This window comes from Corvus brachyrhynchos, unplaced genomic scaffold, assembly GCF_000691975.1.
Source record: "Corvus brachyrhynchos isolate BGI_N302 unplaced genomic scaffold, ASM69197v1 scaffold14, whole genome shotgun sequence".
Taxonomy (NCBI): domain Eukaryota; kingdom Metazoa; phylum Chordata; class Aves; order Passeriformes; family Corvidae; genus Corvus; species Corvus brachyrhynchos.
The window spans coordinates 17,841,474-17,847,473 of NW_008239110.1; the positions used below are offsets into that span (position 1 = coordinate 17,841,474).

Sequence of the window (6,000 nt, forward strand, 5' to 3'; positions counted from 1 at the left end):
TATTTTAATTTGTTGCCATTCCAGGAAAAAAAAAGTCAAACTTCTTATGTATTTTCCCCACCATAATCAAAGACAGAGTATAATTTTAATTTGTTGCCATTCCAGGAAAAAAAAAGCTGTATATTTAATCTGAAAATGCCAAACCCTCTAAAGAATTATATCCCAAACCAATTATATTGTTATTTACATACCATGTATCACCCATCCCACCAATACAATCCAGCATATGTAACCACTGAAAAAAAATCCCAGCAGGTATCACACAAGACATCAGAAAGAAGGCAGCACCCTCTAAACATCAATCATTTGTATCAACTTCAGTTTTAGTTTAACCCAGTATCACATAAGTTCTATGAATTACTACTTTATCCTGTTTCAGCTACTGTGTTTGTCAATATGAATTAATTTTTCAACAGTTTAGATATTCAAACACATTTTTAGGGGTGTTTTTCCATCCATACAGATCAAATTTCAGCACAAGTTCATGTGCTCATATTCTAAATTGAAATTAAGAAGACATAGATCGCAATACCTGTGCAAATCAAAGCTGGAGTTTATCTGCTCTGCAGTGAGAATGCAGAATAATCAAGCACACACACATCCAACACAATCCCACAATTTCCTCCAGGCTGTTGTCTCCTGCACATCACCCTCACAGGCTGAACATTTTAAGTCCCCCACATTTCCACTGTTCAACCCAAACCATGTCCCTTCCAAGCAATGTCCTCTTCTCCTGGCCTGTCAGCTTCTGGTTAAGAGACACTGCTAAAACTCAGTTTCAGGTATAGAGAAAAAGAAAGCACATTTAATGTGTGAAAAGAAGGAAATGAAAAGGCCAACTGCTTTGTCAAGTATGACAGCAGCTGTGCTACAATTTGCAAACTCAAGTCCTTACGAACTTTTTTTTAAATACAAGCATTTAACAGCCCCTTTTGCCAAATATGATTTCCTTTCACCTTTGGAAACGCCTGTATTAATACAGGCAGCAGTACCCTGGTTGTTTTAAAACATGACTGTTTTCATACCTCTGTAATATGAAATGGTCTCTAGTGGAGCCAAGACACTGTACTGGTCCCAACATCGTCCATCCCTCCCAAACTTCACCAGGGATGTAACTACAGAGGTCAGGCCTACCACTGCTGCCCTGCAGGTGACATCACCTGTGCCACATGAACAAGCTGCTGCTATCATGAAGACAAACCCTGCATGATTTTGAAATGGCTGCTTCACTATGATCCCAAACCCTGCTTCAGACCCTGAGGTATCCCCCAGTAATGAACAACCTGACTGCAGACAAGCCAACAGGGAGTGTATTTGCACTCTTCTACTTGCTGCACTATCGCCCGCGAGTCATGCTAGCTGTCTGCAGTGTCGTTTCCTGTCTTTGTCTGTACCACATGCAGATTCAAGTTATTTTGACTAAAGTCTGAAGTCAGCCAGCCAGACAGCCTAAATCCCACTTATCTGGGCCAAGGCTGGCATTACAACCCTTGATTTTTTTGGAAACTCCAGGCAACATTGCACTGAATTTGTATTGTAAGACCAAACCCATGAAAATTTTACAGCAAATTAATGGCTCTATACCTTGGTGCATTGACTAAGCAAGGAAATCTACCAGTTCAGTGAAAAATACAATCATTGGCATAGAATCCAAAGAAACCACCTAAAAACTAAGTTTGAAAAAGATTTCTCAGAACTGCTGACAGGTTTTTCTTAAAAGTTATGGCTATTTCTAGACACCTTAGTAGCATGCTAACTACAATGCTACTGACTAAAAAACTTTTTAGTTAAATATTATAGTTAATGTTAAAAGTTAAACATATGTTTAATGTTAAAGTTAAAATGCCGCTGCTAAGGAGAAGAGATGGCAAAAGACCAAGTTACCTTGTGTAGAACTAACTGAAATAGTATTTCATGACTGCTTTTTCTCCTTTTGTTATTTGTATTCACCAGACAGCTCCCCGAAACACTGTTCTCAGGAACATCTTTACAATCTAGAGATACACACCAAATATTGCTAACTGTAAGTATCTTTAAACAAGTTACACTCCAGGACGCTGACAAATGTACAGATTGTTCCACACATAAGACTTAAGAATTTTTCAACTTTCTACTACAGCCAAATGCAACAGATAATGAGATGTTCAGATGACAGACTGCAAAGTCCACAGGATATAGTTCAGCTTTTCATCTGCACATGTAGATCTCTCTAACTGTTGACAGAATTCTTTGTACCAACTCACATACTTAAGAACTGAGATTTATAGTAAATCTGTAGGACAGCCATGTAAATTCACAGCTGATTTACTCCATGCACATTCTTCTGCTAACAATGCTATTCCTAAGTATTTTAATAATACAGGCTGGTGACAGAGTAAGCAACTGGCATAGGGAACAGACAGACAGAGAGGTAAGAGGACAGCCATCAGCTGTCATCACCTCCCAATCTTTGCCACACTTTCTCCTTCTAGTTCTCACAGCAACACGGGCATCTCAACCAGATGAGCACCCTACTTCCACTCACATCCCCTTCACTTGTTAGTGCTGAGTTACTCAAGCTCCTCTGAAAACACAGACAAGCTGAGCCCTTGGAAAGTCAACTGCTAATGACCTAGACAAGGTCAGGGTTTCAACCACCAGGAAAAAAACAGGCATGCACCAAGCACTTCCTTCCATCCAGGGTGATAGGAGCATTCATCAAGACACTGAATTTCCATAGAAATTTCCCCTTTTCACTTTCACAGCATTTAACTACTCTGTTGTGACGTATTTTGGTATTACTGGCTGCACAACTTACAAAACAGGGAAGTTAAAAGCCTGCTGCAGTTGCGGGAAGTACACTTTGCCTTCAAACTGGGATGGAGCTGCACTTGTGGTAGTCTTCAGTTCCTCTAAAAGTTTCAGTCAGGTGTGAGTTTCTGATTATTTTATCTTCTGCTGAACGTCTCTGCCTCTGAATGCGAGTACACCTAGTGGCAATTCAGCTTGTCAAGCTACTGAAGAAAGTCCAAGGAACTGAGTCTACGGGCACAAATGAAATGAAAAATCAGAACATTTCATTAATATGAACTGAAGCAGGACCTCACTGTACATTGAGGCTTAAAGAATTCAAATGACTGCTACATATTTTTCACAATTTCTGCATTAACTGGTTCCTACATCATACGGTCATTCCAGACCAAAACAAAAAATGAACCTTAGTATCAACATATTTTCTAGAAAGGTGTTTGTTAGGCATAAGAAAAAATCCACTTTTCCATTGGCTATGAACGTAGAGACAGGAAAGTGGGTACTCCTACATCTACACAGCTCCCCAGTGTCATTCCTGAAAGCTCCATCAGGATAAAAGGAAGCGATATGACAAGCACTGCACATGTCAGATCTCACAGCAGTCACCCGAATATCTTGCAGGCTCCAGTCAGCTACAGTTAATAAGCACCTAGTCTATTTTGTATTTTCTCATTTAGATATCCAAAGAATCCTCCTTCTCCCAGAAATCTAGCCCATACACATTAGGATAAGAACCCTTAAGCAATAGTTTTACTGTCTGAGCAATGTTATAGCATCAGGACCTAGAAATGTTTACATGGACCCTTAACTTTCAGAAAACAAAAAGTACATACTGCATTTCATAGAACACTTGAAAATTTAAATCTGATCTGAATTTAAATCTGATTTTATGCCTTTAAGTATCCAGAAACAAATCATGGGGCTTTCCTTACGGGATTTTTTCTCCTAAATAAAAGTCACAGTAACAAAGCTTCTCCTAAACAGTATGTGGCTTCCTTTATAAACTACTGCCGCTCTCAAAAAAAAAAAAAAAAGAAGTGCAAAATCCTTCAAGCAGGGTGAAAACACAGGCAAAAGTGATGAACTGCTGAAAGACTTGGGGAAAAATTTCAGCAAGTCTCAATGATAGCTGCATAAAAGATAAGGACCTCCTGCTACAGCACCTGAGGGATTCTCATAACTGACTCATAGCAACTGACTTAGCAAGATACAGGTGAGCATTAAAGGTGAGCATTAAATCTGTCATTATTTTTGTTAGTGGATGAGGGAGGATTTTTTTCTGGACTTATGTCTTTTTTTCCTTTATACTTAAGCTAAAATATTTAGAGACTGATATTACATTTACCAGTTTGTGCTTTTACAGCTCCTAATGTGCTGAAATCCTGGTCCACAGGCAGGCTCTAGGCCCCCATAATACAAAACTGACTGTGGAGCATAACAAATATGCAAACACAGTAGCAGTAAAATTAAATTCTTCTTGCTTTCTTAAAAGAAAAGTTTCCAGATTTTTTTTTTTAATCCTCTACTTTCAGGTAGAAGTCAAACTTAAATCCACATAGGGTAGGAAAAAGCAAGAAAAGTTTATTTAAAACTGCATCAACACTAACATAAGACCTGTGAAAGGGTAACTTCCTATCCACTCTGCACAATTCTCTCAGCCTTGTCACATTACTGATGCTGAAACCTACCAAAACCAAGCTTACATCGTCTAACAGCTCTACATTTGGGGTTTTTGGAAATAATTATTAGATTGTGTCACTGGTCAGTGTTTTATTTTTCCTAAAAATGATTCTGTTGAACAAAGATGCAATTTAAAGCAGTGACATTTTAACTGCTCGGCATGAAAAACTAAATCACAGAAGCTCGAAATTCTATTAGGCCTAATGCATCACCAACGCTTAGCACATATGGATAAAAATTAACATGCTTACAATTGTCTGATTCATTCACACTGATATTTATGATGAACTAGGTGAAGGAAGCGCATAGCTTTCACAAGCCTAAGAGAACATATTACTGCTTGGCAAAATGCCTTAAGTAAGAGAATTATGTTCCCTAGGAGCTCACAAGGCATTTAAAGGCCTTACAATGAAGCAGGAACAGGAAAATGAACACTGGGAACTGGAACTGTTGGGGAAGAGAGGGAATGGGAAGTCTGAAAATGGACCTGAGACGACCATTTCAAAGTGCCCAGTTTCTTGTGCTGCTGGTAGGCAAACAACATCTCATGGGAAAAAGAAGACGGATGAGAAGCCCAACATATGTGGTGCGCTAGATATTCTCACTCAATTCTCCCTCATGGTAGCTTGTTCACATTGAACCAAGTGCTCAGATCAAGCGCACCGAGTGAAAAGTTACCTTTGCACAAAATCTGATTGCAATGGATGCCGAGCCTCTCTGAGGCCTATCAGGGTGCTAATGACTACACACAGCTCATGGTCTCTTTTCTTCTCCTCTTCCAAGAGTTTCACTTCAGTGTAAGCCACCAAGAAGAGTGCTACCTCATATTCTTCCATAACACTACGGAAGGCGTCTTCATGAAGCAAACGCAGATACAGCTCATAACAATGCCACCATTCAGCACCACTTTCTTCTAATTTTGACATATTTTAACTCTCTTTTTGGTCCCCTTTTCCTTCTTTTCTATTAAGAGCAATTGCACAACCCCCAAGCTCCAAGCAGAAGGGCTGCACTGCCGGCAAAACACAAGCCTGGATAATCACCTGACAGGAGGGTTCCAGTCGCCCTGCTGGCACAGCCCACTGCCTTTGAACGGCTTGCGGAGGGGATCACAGCACAGGAGCACATTGCTTCTGGCAAAGTATCCTGGGATTTTATCACTGGGCTTCTCCAATTAAGATGTAGTGCCCTGCACTGTATGCAAAGCGGAGTGAAACCTTCCACTGAATTGCTGAGTTTGAAGAAGCGCCCATTCCTGATGCGGCGGCGAGCGATTCACCAGGAAAACAGCGATAACGCCGGGCCGGGGGCCGGCGCGCCAGGCCCGGGCTCGCTATTTACATCGGCCGCTTTTATAATGTCCCCCCCTCCCGCTGACATGCTCACCTCGGACGTGGAACAGCAAGGGGAGCACTTCCACAAGGCGGGGGTGCCTGTCCTACCCTACAGTTCCACACCAGCCGCTGTAAAACACCCGCTGTAGGCCCCGACTCTACCCCGAGAGCATCGCCGAGCCCACAGCCCTGGCAC

At 41.0% G+C, this 6,000-nt stretch overlaps 1 protein-coding gene across 5 annotated transcripts in view; it reads right to left on the reverse strand.

Moving 5' to 3' along the window:
• The window catches only part of STX7 (syntaxin 7), a 60,130-nt gene that overhangs the window by 24,716 nt on the left and 29,414 nt on the right, over positions 1-6,000 (reverse strand). The window contains exons 1-2 of one of the 5 annotated variants that reach the window (XM_017739685.1): positions 5,857-5,987; positions 2,798-3,021 (exon numbers count right to left, since the gene is read on the reverse strand). The exons of 1 other annotated variant lie outside the window; for it this stretch is intronic. The gene's annotated coding sequence lies outside the window, so the exon portion shown is untranslated. Of the gene's footprint in view, positions 1-532; positions 554-2,797; positions 3,022-5,513; positions 5,627-5,856; positions 5,988-6,000 lie in introns of those variants that run through there. 3 more of the 5 variants (XM_017739686.1, XM_008637836.2, XM_017739687.1) reach the window with 3 other exon arrangements.